General features: G+C 38.0%; 1 pseudogene; it reads right to left on the bottom strand.

Annotated features, from left to right (window-relative positions):
* Positions 1 to 18,068, bottom strand: part of LOC142840274 (farnesyl pyrophosphate synthase pseudogene) — a 146,153-nt pseudogene extending 128,085 nt beyond the window's left edge.
* Between the last annotated feature and the right edge of the window lie 909 nt (positions 18,069 to 18,977).

Here is an 18,977-nt window from a genome sequence, read left to right as displayed (position 1 = left end):
TAATCAAATATCAATGGTATCATTGCATTGTAATATGGCTCACACAGTACTTTAATGCACAGCCAGAAAAACAATTTTCCAATCACCTAGTAGGTAGAATATATTTTTTTCAGTTTTATTGATGATGAAATTGAGACTTTTAATTGATTAATGAAAATAATTCTATCAATTCAAACGTTGTCCTAACAGGCTTCATGAAGCTCCAGTTTAAATGTTCATGAAGTCATAACTGCAAATGTTACTTCAAGTTAGAGAAAGATACAGGTGAAATCAAGATCTAACTTACAAAACAATCCACTCTTTATAGGCAGACTTATTAAATAATTCTTTAGGCATATGAGCACCTACAGATATTACAAATACTCAATAGACAAAAAAAATTAAGAAATTATAATAAACTAAATAGACTTTACAGACAAGTATGTGTGGGTTCGAATCCTATCTGTTTCATTTACTTTTTCTTGAATGTCTGTTGGACAGACATATCACCTTTTATTCCTCTTCAGTAAACTGAAGATGATAATGTTTAGCTTTCAAAGTATGTTTTGTTATACATATTTATGCATTAGTGTGTTGGGTATGTATATGTTTGTCCGTAAACATGAATGTTACAATGCATGTGTGGAGGTTAGAAGACAAATTGAGGGAATCAGTTCCCTCTTTGCACCATGTGGGTGCTCAGGTTGTCAGGCTTAGAAGCAGGTAACTTTAACTACTGAGCAATATTGCCGGTCTTTAAAGTGTACTTTGAAAATTAAATATCATAAAAAGAGATTCAGTTAATATCAGTTAGTATCATTTGGGAAATCATCAAAACCGGGACCTGGAGATATGGTTCTGTTGTTAAGATAACCTGGTGCTCTTGTAGAAGAGTTGAGCTTATTTCCCAACCAGCATGAGAAAAATAACAGTAACATTTCAATAATAAAATTCATTTAGAAATCTTCACACAGTTATGATTAAACTATTTTCTTCTCTGTTTAAATTTGTGATTTAATTTTACCACTTATTATTTCTTAAAATAAGATTTTTCAATTTTTTTTTCTTATTTTGAAATACAACAATTTTTTTTTCTTTTGACCTATTGTATAGTGTCAAACATTATTGGAGAGCCTAGGAAATGGTGTTAGTGAATAAAGTATTTAAGTCTTCATATTCAGAATCACGAAAAGGCTTTATATAATGACACATGTAATAGCAGTGCTAGGAAGAAAAAGACAGGAAAATGCCTAGAGGCCACTGGCCAGCTTTTCTAACCAAATCCATGAGGTTCAGGGTCAGTGAATACTGACTGATCAAAACACCTGACTTTAACCCATGGCCTACACTCTCCACCCCACAACCCTCCCACACAAACATTCACTATACATACATGCCGAAATAAAATAATTATTAAAGGTTGCTTTAGAGAGGAAAATATTGTAGTTCCCCTGTCATGTTTGTATTTTCTTTGTCTTTATTATAAGGAAACAACTGTAGTTACCCATAGATGGACTACACAAGATTCTGCCAGTTAGCATTTCATCACAGATGGGTAAGGAGTTCATGAGACCCTAGTCTGCCCCAAAGCAGTTAATGTTAATTGGTGTTTGCAGAAGAATGTGGTATCATTGTTTTAGTGATGTAGCAACTAAAAAGTCAGTGGCCCATGCTCATGCGAGAAACCCTAATCAAATTCGCATACACACATATGGCATTTGGAGGGTGAAAACAACGAAAATTCACATATACATATGTGAAACTCAAAGAATAAAAGCAAGTGATAAATTTAATTATAATCCTTTTTATAAAATAATACCCGAGGCTGAATTTTTAAGAGGTTTTACTTAGGTTACTGCCATCTCAGTAAAAAGCTCAAAATTAACCAGTTTCATATATTTGGAGTCTGGTGAGGGTGAAGGCTTAATCTCAGATTTCATCATGGTGAGAGTGTGTGTTACGTGGAATCCAGAGAGAAAGAAGGGCCAAGTTTGTCATTTTTACAACATCTGACTTTCAAGAACTCAAGGGTCCCACAGGAATTATGCTAATTCCTTCCTAAGACAATATGCCATGGACCCAAAGATCATTGGAAAATTCCATCTTTTATGTCCTCACACTGAGTATCAGACCTCTAAAACCCCAAACTACTCAGAAAACATGCATAAGCTATATCTAAATTAAGGCAATGTTTAAATACTTGCTTATAAATTATATGGTTTCTAAGATATCCTTTTTTCACTTTTTTCCTATTCATAGGAATTACATACATATATACATGTATACACACATATAGCTAGCTAGCTAGCTAGATATACTATGAATGGTATGCTGACCCATTTTATGTCAACTTGACCTACATTAGAGTCCTCTGAGAAGAGAGAACCTCAAATAACAAAATGCCCTGGCCAGATCAGCTTGTGGGTATGCCTGTGGTGCGCTTTTTCAATTGGTGATTGATGTGGGAAGACACAGTTCACTGTGGGTAGTATCAGTTCTGTATTATTATTTTGGTTGTTATAATAGTGCAGGCTGATGGGGCTGGAGAGATGGCTCAGCAGTTAAGACCACTACCTGCTCTTCCAAAGGTACTGAGTTCAATTCCCAGCAACCACATAGTGGCTCATAACCATCTATAATGAGATATGGTGCCCTCTTCTGGCCTGCAGGCATACATGCAGGCAGAATACTGAGAATACTGTATACATAATAAATATATAGATTTTTTTCAAACAAGAATGAAGGCTGAGTGAGCTGTGGAGAACTGGCCAGTAAGCAGCATTCCTTCATATCCTCTGTATCAGAACTTGTCTCCCAGTTCCTACCTTGATTTCCTTCACTGGCTTCCTTCAATGATGGAGAGTGATGTGGAAATGCATGAGAAATAAACCCTTCCCTCCTCAAGCTGATTTGCTCAAGGTTATAGCAATAGAAACCTGTCATAAATGTTAATTTGAGGTCAAAATGACTAAGTATCATGGATTGTAACAGAGTATAAAATCATTCTATTACCTAGTCAATTTTTTTTCATTTTAATTTAATCAGTGATCTCGACTTCCATAAGTGACAATCTGCACTTGCTAAAATTCACTTTGAGATGCTCTGTAATGGCTAATGGCTATATTGGTGTTTCTATGCCATGCCAGCCTAAAGACTAATTCATTTAGTGGCAAAATATTATCTCTTCATATTCATTTTTCTAAATCCTTTAATCACTTTCTCCAGTTGCCTAAAATGCACAGCACCTCACAGTGAGTGATTATGTTGCTATGCACATCTAAGCTGAGATATATAACAATCGCAAGCTAAGTGAAGCAAGGGGAATTAAAATGGAACTTTGAGATGATAAGCAGTAACCATTCAGTAATGACTTCTGATTTATCTTTCTTTAGAATATCAGCTTTCCTCCTTATTTCCTAGACAATTGTGAACTTTAAAGGGTAAATGCTCTCATTCTATTTCCTTCTTTCTTTTTGACTGCTTTCTGACTGTCTTTTGAGGCATCCTCTCTATATAGTGAAAGGATAAAATTATGTTTTCTCAACTATTAAATTTTCATTGGGTCTGAAAACTGAAAGAAAATCGGATTTGGGAATAAGAACTCCTGAAATTTATTTCCAGTTTTTCGCTGGTTGTGACACATAAGACAACTCATTTACATTCTTTTATACTCTCATTTACAATGTTCTCATGCATTTGCAGTCTCTGTCAACCAAGTACAGACAGTGAGTTTTCTAACTAAAGAAGTTTTAAAAAGTGGCAATGAATTATGTCACTAGACATAAACATTGATGTGCAGACTCTACAGCTGCCTCATACAGGTCTTTGAGTCTCTACAGAAGTACACATCCACACTATAAAGACTGTGATTACAAAATTAATACTTAATATATGACTTTTAAAACCATCAATAAATACACTGATACAAACATTAAAAATGCTATCATCTTTGTATTCACCATACATTCAATTCACTACAGTTCAAAGGCATTGACTTTGGGCACCTTAATTTTCCTTTCTCGTTATCATAGTACACACACATTTTACTATTATGTAGGCAAATGGCTCCTCATTCAGATAAATACATTCAAAGTACATGGCCTAATTTACAAATACAAAGCAATAAAGTTTCTCTTTCTCTTCTCAGTGAGCAATCTGATTAGGTATAGCTAAGTGTGCTCATAATACATGTTGATGGACTATTTATGGAAAAGCACTAACTCAACAGAACTCACCAAAACTTCAGAAGTAAGGTGAGAAGAGCTTAAAGAACTTTGCATTTGATTTCTTGAAGTCTTAAAATTTTTATGGGTAATTGTGTTGCCTGTACAAAAGCCTACTGAAATGCATACCATTATGATTATAAAAACATGACTAAGGGTCATGAATACCACTTGAAAATAATTGGCAAGTACTAGTCTCACTCACTCAAATTCAGTTCTTTTTTTTGTCTCCTACATTTGCATCTTTTCCGTATACATTTGTATTTCTCCACTTTGTAATTCCTCCTCTATTATTAACTCTACCTCAGGATGGGGTAATAAAGAAATCTTAAATGGCAATTAGGAAGAAATAATATGTCAGTCAGAATGTTCTCAATTCTAAAAGGCAGAAACTTAACATAAGCTAGCTAAAAAACCTAACAGGCAGAGCAAGAGGAGGGAAGGAAAGGAAAATGTTTTTATATATGGTCTTATCCAGTTCCAATAAGAACCTTAAGAATGCTTTGCTTTTCAACTCTTGGTGACACATCCTTCTGGTCTACCTATCCTGTTTCCCAGAGGCTTTCTCTATCCATGAAGAAGAAAGTAGTGAATAGCTTCAAACCCATGTAATTTCTACCGGCCCCAATCCCAAATAAAATGATAGTGAGATTCCTAAAACCTTTTCTAAAGTTCAGAAAGTAAGTTTTGATTGGACTGTCCTGGGTTCCATTCCTATCAATGAAGTAGCTATCCTTGACAGAGTTATAAAATTTATTCTGGGACTGTCTCTACCCAAAATCTAGGTCAGTCTAGTATAAGTGGAAGGATATAAACTTAACAGAATTACAAAGCACTGAGGAAGTGGTTTTACAAAGGTGTTGAAAACATTAAGAACTGTTTATGAGTTTGAGTCTATCAATGGCATCTACATATTAAATGGTATGACATCAGATTATTCAAATCCCAATTAAAATTTAGACTTTTGTGTATGTAATAGCTCTGCAGTACTTATATCTATAAAATATACAAGGGGAATTCTGATTTAATGCAAATTTTGCGTTATACAATTCTTTTTTTTCTTTTTTTTATTGAGAAAAGGAGAAAAAGAACAAGTTTCCACCTCCTCCCAGCCTCCCATTTCTCTCCCCCTCCTCCCACACTTCTCCCCCTCCCCCCACTCCTTTCCCCCTCCCTCTCCAGTCCAAAGAGCAGTCAGGGTTTTCTGCCCTGTGGTAAGTCCTAGGTCCTCCCCCCTCCGTCGATATCTAGGAAGGTGAACATCCAAACTGGCTAGGCTCCCACAAAGCCAGCACATTACGTAGGGTCAAAACCCCGTGCCATTGTCCTTTGCGTCTCATCAGCCCTCATTGTTCACCATGTTCAGAGAGTCCAGTTTTATCCCATGCTTTTTCAGTCACAGTCCAGCTGGCCTTGGTGAGCTCCCAATAGATCAGCTCCACTGTCTCAGTGGGTGGGTGCACCCCTCGTGGTCCCGACTTCTTTGCTCATGTTCTCCCTCCTTCTGCTCCTCATTGGGACCTTGGGAGCTCAGTCCAGTGCTCCAGTGTGGGTCTCTGTCTCTATCTCCATCCATCACCAGATGAAGGTTCTATGATGATATGCAAGATATTCGTCAGTATTGCTCTAGGATAGGATCATTTCAGGTTCCCTATCCTCAGCTGCCCAAGGAACTAACTGGGGACCTCGTCTTGGGCACCTGGGAGCCCCTCTAGGGTCAGGTCTCTTGCCAAACCTAAAGTGGATCGCTTAACTAAGTATTGTGGTTCTGTGCTCCCCTGTCCAACAATCTTGTGCAACCACTATGGAAGTCAGTGTTTCGGTTTCTCAGGAAATTCGGGATCAACCTACCCCTGGACCCAGCAATACCACTCTTGGGAATATACCCAAGAGATGCCCTATCATATGACAAAATCATTTGTTCAACTATGTTCATAGCAGTATTATTTGTAATAGCCAGAACCTGGAAACAACCTAGATGCCCTTCAATGGAAGAATGGATGAAGAAAGTGTGGAATATATACACTCTAGAATACTACGCTGCGGTAAAAAACAATGACTTCTCGAATTTTGCATGCAAATGGATGGAAATAGAAAACACTATCCTGAGTGAGGTATCCCAGACCCAAAAAGATGAACATGGGATGTACTCACTCATAATTGGTTTCTAGCCATAAATAAGGGTCAAGGAGTCTACAATAGGTGAATCTAAAGAAGCTAAGTAAGAAGGGGTACCCAAGGAAAAACATATAGTTATCCTCTTTGCTAAGGGAAGTAGACAAAATTGCCGGGGAGAAAATTGGGATCTTGGGGGTGGGGTGGGATGGGGGTAAGGGGAGATGGGGAGAGAAAAGTTAGAAGGATAGGAGGTGGGGCCTTGGGGAAACAATTCTTTCTCTTTGGTCTACAAACATGTAACCTATAACTTACTACTTTCTTTTTTTCTTTTTTAAATTTATTTATTTATTAAAGATTTCTGCCTCCTCCCTGCCACTGCCTCCCATTTCCCTCCCCCTCCCCCGATCAAGTCCCCCTCCCTCGTCAGCCCAAAGAGCAATGAGACAGAGACAAAGACCCACATTGGAGCACCGTACTGAAATGTCAAGGTCCAAATCAGGAGCAGAAGGACAGAGAGCACGAGCAAGGAACTCAGGACCGTGAGGGACGCACCCACACACTGAGACAATGGGGATGTTCTATCAGGAACTCACCAAGGCCAGATGGCCTGGGTCTGAAAAAACATGGGATAAAACCAGACTCACTGATCATAGCGGACAATGAGGACTACTGAGAACTCAAGAACAATGGCAATGGGTTTTTGATCCTAGTGCACCTACTGGCTTTGTGGGAGCCTAAGCAGTTTGGATGCTCACCTTACTAGACCTGGATGGAAGTGGGTGGTCCTTGGACTTCCCACAGGGCAGGGAACCCTGATTGCTCTTTGAACTTATTACTTTCTTAAAGTAAGAGATATCTAATAAAAAGGAATACTTTTAATACCTAAGGATTTATCTTGAAATTATCTTAAACACTGTTACTTATGTGTTTTATCCAGAATGTAAACTCATTTTCTTTCCTTGTGTTAGGTTTACAAATTTCTGTTCTCTTCTTTTACCACACTGTTCTTTGTCTCTTCGCTCTTAGTGGGAATTGTTTCCTGTATATACTCTCCCAGCTTTTTTTTTTTTTTTGAGTATACATTACATTTTTTATTTATTTTTTTATTGAGAAAAGGAAGAAAAAAAAACAAGTTTCCACCTCCTCCCAGCCTCCCATTTCCCTCCCCCTCCTCCCACCCTTCTCCCCCTCCTCCCACTCCTCTCCCCCTCCCTCTCCAGTCCAAAGATCAGTCAGGGGTTCCCTGCCCTGTGGTAAGTCCTAGGTCCTCCCCCCTCTGTCCATATCTAGGAAGGTGAACATCCAAACTGGCTAGGCTCCCACAAAGCCAGCACATCGCGTAGGATCAAAACCCCGTGCCATTGTCCTTGGCGTCTCATCAGCCCTCATTGTTCACCATGTTCAGAGAGTCCAGTTTTATCCCATGCTTTTTCAGTCACAGTCCAGCTGGCCTTGGTGAGCTCCCAATAGATCAGCCCCACTGTCTCAGTGGGTGGGTGCACCCCTCGTGGTCCCGACTTCTTTGCTCATGTTCTCCCTCCTTCTGCTCCTCATTGGGATCTTGGGAGCTCAGTCCAGTGCTCCAGTGTGGGTCTCTGTCTCTATCTCCATCCATCACCAGATGAAGGTTCTATGGTGATATGCAAGATATTCATCAGTATTGCTATAGGATAGGGTCATTTCAGGTTCCCTATCCTCAGCTGCCCAACTCTCCCAGCTTTTATTATAAGGCATTTTCTGTGCAGAGTCCCCACAAGTATGATCCTATAGTTTATTTGAACAGCCTTACAGATAATTCGGGTGGGCAGTTATTGGTAATTGAAAGTTTCAAAGGTTAAAGATCATAGATTCCTGTAGTCTAGCAAGAGCTGGCCCTGTTTTTTTTTAATAGGGAAGTTTTTTCTAAGAAATGCTTTATAATCTAAGCTGGCATATATCAACAATGTTTTACATATTCCAGTTGGATAAGAGATGTATACAAAGACCATATTTATGGTGTACACAAATTCTATTTTCATTTCCATCTGACGTTGACTCAAGACATATATTTTTCTCTTGTGAACCACCAGAGAAAATTGTTCCGTATAGAATAGATAAGTAAGGAGTAAAATATCCTGTAAGTTGTGGCACAAATTCTAAATGGTCTTAATAATAAAAACCCAGAGTTAGATATTAGGGAGAGAAAGCTGAAATATCAGAGAAGCAGAGCAGCCAGTCATTAGTTCTTACCTCTATGAAATTCTCAGATTGAGTGGGTATCCTATCTCTACAAGTCCTCAGATGAAATGCCTTGAGCTCCTGTCTTCTTCTGCATTACATTTCTCTCTCTGCCCAGACATGCCCCTTCCTGTCTCTACCTCCCTAGTGTTGGGATTAAAGGCATATGACTCCAAAGGACTAGGATTAAAGGTATGTTGCCACCATTACCTGACCTCTATAGCTAACTAGTAGCTAAAACTCTTATCTGCAGGCAAGCATTATGATAGTACAAACAAAATATCATAATATCACATTTCCCTTTTTATGTAAAATAAAAATAAGGTTCTAACCTAAATAGTAAAAACTATATACAATAATACAATAACCATATACATTATATACAGGCAATAAATACAGTAACAATGTCTACTCCATGATAATTTGAAAAATTCAGAGAAAATAAAAACCCATGATCTATCCTGTGTTGGTGACTCCAAAAGGTTGTACCTAATTTGCTTTCTCTTCTAGTTTGTCACTCAACTTTAAACACTTTACATCTTTTAGTGAATTTCTTTTCTAAATCTGGTAACAAGGAAAACTATAACTATAAATCTTCAAACCCATAGAAAATGAAATAAATTACCTGAGTAAGCCAAAAGTGTAGCAACGGCTGCCTGCCTGGAAAGTCACCCAAAGTTCCTTTGCAATGTTGGGACATCCATCTTTTGTCTACAGGCCTAGAAGATCCTGTGAAGCAGGATCGTCTTAATGACTGTCTTACCTTGTCTTGGCAAAAGTTGACAGTCCTTTGTGTCTTGATTGTCCAATTTGGATAGCATCTTTTCAGCAGTTGAGGCAAGGGCACTTTTTTGTGGATTATTATTGCCACAAAGAAAGTAAACTCCATTTGGAGTTTCTTAGATGTCCATTATCTTCTCTGAAGTAAATTAGTGCTTCCATGAGCGGACCCATCTTATTGTCATTAAAGAAAAAGAACCTATGTTACTAAAGCATTTTAAATGTCATGTTCTGAAGATCTCTGAAATATTTGAAGATGACTTTGTTGTAGGAGCTGCGGGGCTGCATTCTGCCACCCAGCTCCCACCACTGGCTAGCTTTACCCGAAATAACAACATACAAACTGTATTCATTTAAACACTGATTGGCCCATTATATCTAGCCTCTTCTCAGCTAAATCCTGCACCTGGACTAGCCCATTTCTAATAATGTGTGGAGCCCACGAGGTGGCTTACCAGGGAAGATCTTAACCTATGTCCATCCTGGGTCGGAGCTTCATCGCATGTGCCTCAGAGAGCAGAGCTATCACGTCTGCCCAGGAGAGGGGAGCATGGCGTCTCTGAGCTCACTTCCTCTTCCTCCCAGCATTCTGTTCTGTTTACCCCTCCCACCTATGTTTTAACCTATCAGGGCCAAGCAGTTTCTTTATTGCTTAACCAATGAAATCAACAGATTGATACATGACACTCCCACATCATGACTTGTCTATCTAAAATATATCTATTTTACCTTTTAATCATATCTACTAATATGAATTTCCTTATAGTCCTAAATAGTTGGTAATAGTAACTTTCAAGGACTGAAAATGTATGTTACGTTGTTAAATGAGCTGTATAGGTATAATACCTTGAAAAAGACTAGATAATGTATGTAAGTATGTTCTTATAAAAATAACTTTAAAAATTTGGATCAACATACAAAACTCCATATCATTGTAAAATATTTAAAACTAGTAGTTGCTGTTTTGTTTTAAAAGTAGATTTAATAATCTACCTTCTTATCCTATTTTTATATTCCCCCTTTTTCTTTTCAGGGCAGACTCCATAATCTACCCTTATATCCTATCATAGCTATATCCCCATTTTTTCTCTTCAAAAGAAGAGCTCTATATCTAAACTCCTTTGTTAAGCTTTTTTTTTCCTGACCATTACCAATAACAACTTTAGCTTCCCTAAACAATGACAAATATCCATAACCAAGTGAAAGCCAAATATCACCCAAGTTACTTCTTGGGAATGTGGATGTCGTGGTCTTAAAGTTACCTCCTATTGTTTGGGGATGGTGCCATCTTTATGGGATCCTGAAAAGAAAAAAAAAATAGGTTAATTTTCAAGTCCTATGATGGGTAGCTGTATAATTTGTTGTACAGTCTCTGCTTAATGGGAAAGTGCAGGGTTTGTCTCAAGTCCTGGCTAGAGTAGTCTGTGAGGCTGGATCATCTCAGATATTCACCTCAAAATTGTCTTGAGTAGTTTGTATTCCAAATCCAATCTTTAGCTGCTGTATTTCTCCTAGTGGTGTAATCATAGTCCTTGTGGAATCATTATTGTTGAATCACAATCTCTTTTTAGAGACTTCAGTGATTGCATTAGGTCAGATTATTCCTGTTTTTAATAATTTTCCCAGTATTATTCCTTTTTTTCTTTGGATTCTTATTTATCCAAAAGTCCTTAACTTTCTTAGTATGTATGTTTTTAATTTTCTGGAGAGTAAAAATCAAAACCCTGCCCCAACCCTAACTTCTATTTTAATCGTTATCAGGTTTGATTCATGATTTCTCTTGAAATTTTTGTTTTATTTTCTAAAGGTCTTCTATCACCCAGAGCAGTATGGGTTTTACAATTGGCATTAGGTTCTTTAATTGCTATGGGAAGAATTTTCGTCCACAATGACATGAAACAACTGAACTGAGTTTGACCTCGGGGCCTTTGAGAGACTCCTCAAGGCATTTCCCAATGGTAAAAGATTACCTTGACTGTCTCTTGTTGATCTACATTCGTTAGTTCAATGCCCACCCTTTCTGCACCTTCAGCATAATCTAAAAGGTAGGAGCATTTGGTTTGGATTATGCTTAGAAAAATCATTGTTTCTAGGAAGTCCCTGTCTCTAATCCCTTTATAGGTGAACTTCTTTGCCACAGTTGAAACGTTTTACATATTGTTTTTTCTTCAATCCTCTGGAAATCAACTTTCCTATCTAAGCATTGTCGTGGTCATGAGATTCAATATTGATTATATATCAGATCCATTTCTCCAACAGTGCTGATCTTGCCTTTAACAGCCTAATTACCCTTTTGCATTGTGAATTAGCATTTTCAGCAACCAGAAATTCAATCATTATTTGTCTACCTTTTAAATTTGGTATCATTCTATTTACTGCTGCAATCAAACTTTGTAAGAAATCAGTGAAGGTTTCTTTTCTGCCCAGTATGACTTTAGTAAATGACTCAATATTTATTCCTATTTCTTCACTTCTGTCCTAAGTAACAAAACTCCTACAAGGCATAAAGCCAGGGTGTGGTGTCACATAGTGATTGCCTTTCTACATTAGCAAATCTCCCTCTCCAAGAAGTTGATCTTCAGAGATTTCTATACCTCTAGCCCTACTTCATTGTTCAATGGTCTTAGTGGTAGTATTCAGGCATCTGTACTTGCCTGACCTTGGGGTATATAGCCTCAGCTGTAACCACTAAGAGCACCTAACTATGTTCCAATTTAAAAGAACCCTGCCCACCTCCCATCTCTCTCTCTCTTTCTCTATCTCCATCTGTCTGTCTGTCTACCCACCCCTCTCTCTCCTCATTTCTTTTCTTCTGATGCTCCTGCCCATAGAGGGTATTCTAGTCTCTCCCTTCCCTTCCCTCTTTTTACCTCCCCTTCCCCTATTAAAAACCCCTCAAACATAAACTCTGTCTTATGGCATCTTTCTCTCATGACCCGCTTTTTCTAAATTACAACACTTAGCCTTATCTTTCCACCGTGTCCTCCACTGTAATTGAGGAGCAGGCTGCAAGGCACCTGTAACCAAGTCTACCCAGTCTTGAGGAATTACAAGTTCACCACAAGTTTAACCTTTCGTTCACAAAAGGTGAACACATGCTGTAAGAGACTATCACTACCTTGATTCTCCTTAAATAGAACATTTCCACAGGATTTCAATGAGTCCTTAAGTAGCCTTGGGGATATCTTTTATTGGCAGTTCCTGAAAGGTGAAAGGATATATTAAGGTTGGTTGTGTGATATGTTAGGCTGTTCCTCTTTAACCTAATAATGCAATGCTAAACTTGGTTCTCCTTTAATTCCTCTGTCTGGATCTGAATATCTCTATGATCTATTTTAATAAGTTTTTCTAAGACCTGTATCTTGGCAATCATATCAACCAACATTTTTTAGAGATAAAAAAAGAATTATCGAAATGATAATTAGCATTGTGTCCATCCCGGTTAAGTTGATTATACAATGATTTAATTGATTTTATTGTTTTTAAACCATGCCTTGTATAATCATACAGCCACTTAACTCTCCCCATTGTAATAGTGTCTCCCATTTTTTATGTGGGAAAAACTCTCTTTTAAACAATTCCTCTCTCCCTTTAAGAATTCTCCAGTTTTTTAACAAATATGCCAACAATGAAGATGTAAGCCTGACTACTGCTGAAACAGTAGAAGTCTGAGTGTGTTTCAAGGCAGCTACCTAGTGTGGCAGCATCCCAAGAAGGAAATCCAGGGAAAGCCCACTGATCACTTGAGAAAAAAAGGGAAACAGTCCACAGCGTGATGACTTTGAATGCATGCAGCACTGGCCTATGCTGGTGGCTGCAAAGCCACAGGCAAGTGGCATGGTTTTTGTTTATTTGTTTGTTTGTGAATTTGTAGCCCAAAGTTGTACATCATTTTTGTGTGATTTCTAATTGGTTTTAATAATAAAAACCTGGAGTTAAATATCAGGGTAAATGATGAAAGATCAGAGAAGTAAAGGAGCCCTCCACTAAAGAGACCTTTTACCTCTACCAAATCCTCAGATCAAAGTGTGCAAGATCCTGTCTCCATGAATCTTCAGAATGAATGCCATGAGTTCCTGCCTCTCTTCCCATTTTAGATTGCTCTTTCCACCCAGCCATATCCGTTCCTGTCTCCACATCCCCATTATTGGAATTAAAGACATGTAACTCCCAAGAACTGGGATTAAAGGTATGAGCCACCACCTCCAGCTCTGTATCTCTTTGAGACGGGATCGATATAGTGTAGCCCAGGGTGGCATTGAACTCACAGAGATCCATCTCCCTCTGCCTCCTAAATGATATGATTAAAGGTGAGTGCCACCACTGCCTGGCCTCTATGGCTAACTCTTGGCTTGCTCTACACTCTAATCCTCAAGCAAGGTTTATTTGTTATAGCACAAAACAAAACAATAAGTGTCTTTTTTGGCCTTTAAAACTGGCAGCATAAAAAATTTATGAGTCTATGGCTTAGACTTCTTTAAATGTTATTTCAAGAAATGTAGAAAGTTCTTTTTAATGGTATCTGCAGATGATATGATCTTCTGTATAGAAAGAGTCTAAGGACTCTTCTTTAACTATTAGGACTAATAAACAATATCTGGAAGGTTACACACAAAAATTGTATTTCTACACACTAGTAATGAACAATTCAAAAATAACATTAGGAAAACAATCCCAATTATTACCCCATCAAAGTAATAAAATACTTAAGATTAAATCATACAAAAGTACACAAGATGTTCATAATAAAAACTAGAAAATGTCATTAGAAGGCAAAAAGAAGAGCAAAATTATTGAAAACCTTCTCGTGCTTATAAATCAGAAGGCTTAGTATTATTAAGAAAGGAATAGTCTCCAAGTTTATCTACAGACTCAACCAATCTCTATCAAAATCTCGGCTGCATATTTTTCAAAAGTGGATAAGAGTAAGATGAAATTTATTTGGAAAGGAAAAGAACATAGTAGGCCAAAATAATCTTGATAAGGAGAAACAAAGTTGGAAAACTCACATGCCCTGCCTTCAAAAATTCACACAAGGTGATAAGAAAAATTTCATGTTGTACTGTCCTATGGCTGAGGGCACAAGTCAGCACAACACAATTAGAAATCCAGGAACAAGTTCTCAGTATTGAACAAGTTTCAGCAAAAGCACTGACTCAAACCAACTGGGGAGAAAATCCTTGTCAATTAACCATACAAGGTGACTACATGTTAACAATTTACATAAGTGTAAATGTACTACCTCCTAACTTTATTAACACTTTGAAATAAGCTGAGCTTATTTTAAACATTTTAGGAAAGCATAAACACCAAAGAAAAGTTTTTGTAAACTGAATTACTGTGAATTTAAAAACTTCTGTTCATCAGTTCATAATACTGTGAGAGCAAAAAGGCAATCCATAGGGTAGGGGAGAAATGTGATATTCAGATTTGTGATGCTTAACTTTTTATTACCCTGACATAAGCTGAAGTTACCTAGGAAGAAGAAACCTCACTTGAGGAACTACCTCCATCAGATTAAAAAACTGACTTCTCTGTGGGTCATTTTCCTAGTTACTTATTTGGGAGGTTCTCGTCCACTGTAGGCAGTACCACCCATGAAAGGTGGTCATGGATAGTATAGGAAAACAAAATGAGCAAATAGTGGGGAGTATGGCAGTAAGCAACTGTCCTACATGATCTCTGGTTTACTTCCTTCCTTGAATGCCTGCCTTGATTTTCCCTCCATGATAGACTGTTACTTGAAATTGTAAGATCAAATTAACCCTTTCTTCTTAAGTTTCTCTGAGTCAGTACTTTATCAAAACAATAGAAAACCAAACTGGGACAATATCTAACAAAGAAATTACTGCAAGAATATATTAATAATTCGTAAAATCAAGAGGAAGGGAAATAACCTAACAGAAAAGCAAGCAAAGGTCTCAACAGTTTGCAAAAGAGTTCAAAATGGCCAATAAATATATTAAAAAGCATGCATCCTCATTAGGGAAGTGGGGGATAAAACCATAACACAGTGTTAGCACAAGCCTCTAGAATGATTCACATAAACGTATTGAGAACAGTGTGGAACAATAAAAATCCTCTTATACTTCTACTGCACTAACAAATTGGTACAGCCACTTTGTTAGTTTGTATCAGGGTTTCAAGGAGTCCAGACTGATCTCAAACTAAGTATATAGCCAAAAATCTGAATTGTTTAGGGTGAAAGGGTTTACTTTGGCTCATAGTTCCAGATTAAAATCCATAATATCAGGCGTGATGTAAACACTTCAGGGAGCTAGTCACATCACATCTTTGATCAGGAATAAAAAGCAAAGGATACTTTGCTCATACTTGTGCTCATCTCGGTTTATCCATTCTTATACAATTTAGAATTCCCTTCCTTGGTAGTGGTGCCACCTCCCTTCCACCTCATATTCTTCCACCTCAATGTAATCCAAATAACTTTCCTACAGACCTGTGCGTGGGCCTACTTGATTTTCAGAATCCTTCATTGAGACTCTCTTCTAAGGAGATGCTAGATTGTATCAACTTGACAATTAAATCTTGCTATCACATACCTGTATATACTGATGTGAAGGGGAAAAATCTCAAAAGATATCCATGATCATTATCAATGATCCTAACTGTCTGAGTGTAATGGCACATACCTGCAATCCCAGATTGTGGGAACCTGAAACAGGAGGTCATCTTTGGTTAGAACATGAGTTTCTGGAGAGCCTGTGCTCTCTCTATATATATCGAACAAGACCCTGTCCTAAAACAACACAAATAGTGAATACATACACACATATCAGATTGCAAGACAATAAATAAAATATGATACTACTATATTCAAGGAGTCTGAAGGCTGCACATCAAACTAATGCCATAGTTACAACTCACATAGACGCAGTGAGAGTGGCTGTAGGCTGAAAATGAGCCCACCCCCTTTTTGGCTCCAAATTCCTGTGTAAATTGGAGGAAAATGTTTTGATGTAAAAAAAAAATTAGTGATGTAATTTTTTTAAAGTAGGAGTTAAAGGGTCCTCTTTCAAGAACATAGATGGGGACATACCGGGTATGATGACTTGTGTCTGTGACCCCAGCACTCAGGAGGCTGGGTTAAAAGGATTGGTGGAAGAGTGAGGCCAGCCTGAGCTGCATAGTTTCAGAATATCCTGGAACACACTGTGATAGCTTGTCTCAACAAACAAAACACAAATGGGGAAGTTAGACATCCCTTGGATGCTGTTCCTAGCTAGAACTTAAAATTTTGAACATTCTGCCTCTATCTCATGAATTATGAGATTATAGGTATGAGACACCATTCCCAGATCCTTTCTCTTAACTAATAAAGATTAAACCAAATTGGTTAAAGACACATATGTAAGAATTCTTTGTGATCTTAGACATGGCAGTTGTTCCCTTAGGCACTGAAAGCATAGGATTAGAATGTCAACAACTATCAAAATAAATATGTTGACTTCTCCAAAATTAAAAAATAAAAAGAAACTATAAAAATATTTTAATATCAAAGAAGTGATGAAAGAACACAAGGAAAAAGAGACAAGACTCATAAAATAGTTTGATCCAGAATATAGAATATTTTCAACTCAAAAACACATACACACAAAAACAAATTTTAAAATGGGCAAGGGACCTGAACAGATATTTTACCAAAGAGGATTTTAAAATGATATCCAAGCATATAAAAGGATCTTCCTCATTAGTTACTGAGTACATCAAAGTTAAAAATCATAAAGGGAAACCACTTCACATAAACTAAGCTGGCTCTAGCTTAAACAGCAGCCACCACCAGGCATTTGTGGGCATGTGAAGAAACTAGAAAATGCAAATATCACAGGTTTTAAAACACAGTCCACAGTTCCTTTAAGTTAAAACACGTGGTTAGAGACTTAAACATTCTCCTCTTAATTACACACTCAAGAGAAGTAAAAACACAGATCTAAAAAAATCATGTGCACAAATGTTCATAACAGCATTATTTATGATACTTTTTACTAATTTTTTTTATTTTTTATGAGGTGAGAACTGGGAGTGGTGGTGCCTCATTCCTATAATCCCAGAATTCATGAGATAGAGGCACGATTTCAAAATTTTAAGTTCTAGCTAGGAACAGTATCCAAGGGATGGCAGGCTTATCCATTTGTGTTTTGCTTGTTTTGAGACAAGTTATCACATTGAGTTCCAGAATGTTCTGAAACTATACAACACATAGAAACAAGTCAAATTTTCATCAATAGATACTTAAAATGCCTATCCATAGAATCAATGTAATAATATTCTATAAAGAATAAAAAATATGCTAAGATGTGTTAGGATATGGATGAACATTAAAAAAATTCATTGAGACAAATCAATCTCAAATTTTCTCAAATTGATTCCAGGCACAGGTGTAAAAACATGGCTATGATAAGTGAGGGAGCATGTAGGGATGGCAGAGTGGTATGTAACAGCCTGGAGTTCACCCTCCCCTCCTACTCCTATAATATTCTCCCTATCCACAAAATTGCCCTATAGTAGGATATGTAAAATGGAGAATGGTACATTCTCTGAATTTGGACTCCACAAAAGACTTCCATACTGTTGTTCCTTTGCGAAACTACAGCTCCCAGTGTTCTGCTGGACTATGAATGCCAGCTCAGGCAAGCGCAGGACACGTTTCCCAGAAGCCTTTACATTCCCTGTTAAAAAGCTAAGGCCCCCACGAGTTCGCTCTCTTCTCTCTTCTTCCCCCGCCTCCCCCATTGTGTTCGCACACCTTTTACCTGCCTGTTACCCCTCCCCCATTAAAAGGGCACCCACGTGGGACTGCCGCGTGTCTGTGTCTTCTTCCTCGCGTAATGTCTTTACCCTCTAACCCGCAGACAAGAAAGCCAGCCAGAAATTAAGAACAACACATACTCCTCGCTGCTACTGGGACTGTGTTGGTGTTTAGGACCATGTTATTGTCTGAGGTCCATGCTAGAGCCAGAGTGTGATGTGGGATTCCCCTCTGTATGCTGTGAATATGTTTTATTGCCATTGTTGGATAAAGAAACTGGTTGAGCCTATGATAGGGCCGAATATAGTCAGGCTGTAAGAGATATAGTGAGAGAGTAGGTGGGGTCAAGGATAAGCCAGGTAACTGCTGCAGGAAACAAATGCAGGATGAAACCTTACCGGTAGGCCACAAACATGTGACAATACACAGATTAATAAAGATTGGTTAATTTAAGATATAAAAGTTAGTTAGGAATATGCCAAAGCTAATAGGCCAAGCAGTGTTTGAATAATACAGTCTCTGTGTGATTATTTTGGGTCTGGATGGCCAGAAAACAAACAAGTAGCCTCCAATTACAAGGTATTGTCTTGATATCCAAGGTCCATGCTGAGGCTGCAGTCCGTTTTGATACCCTTAGTACATGTTGCTGCTGGAGGCCATGTTGATGCCTGTGCTCCCCACCACTGACCAAGGCCATATTGACGTCCATGGTCCATGTTGCAGCCAGGGGCTTTGTTGATGTTCATGATTTATGCTATTGCCAGACGCCATATTGAGGTCCATGTTTAGCATTGGCACCCAGTGACTATGTTGAGGACAGTGCTCTGTGCTGCTGCCATAAATCCTGTGAAGTCCATAATCCATCAGCCACTGGCTGTTGTGGGCAAAGAAGC

The sequence above is a fragment of the Microtus pennsylvanicus genome, chromosome X, assembly GCF_037038515.1.
Source record: "Microtus pennsylvanicus isolate mMicPen1 chromosome X, mMicPen1.hap1, whole genome shotgun sequence".
NCBI classification, from domain to species: domain Eukaryota; kingdom Metazoa; phylum Chordata; class Mammalia; order Rodentia; family Cricetidae; genus Microtus; species Microtus pennsylvanicus.
Note: the sequence above shows the minus strand (reverse complement) of the source record. Positions and strands in the feature narration are given on the sequence as shown.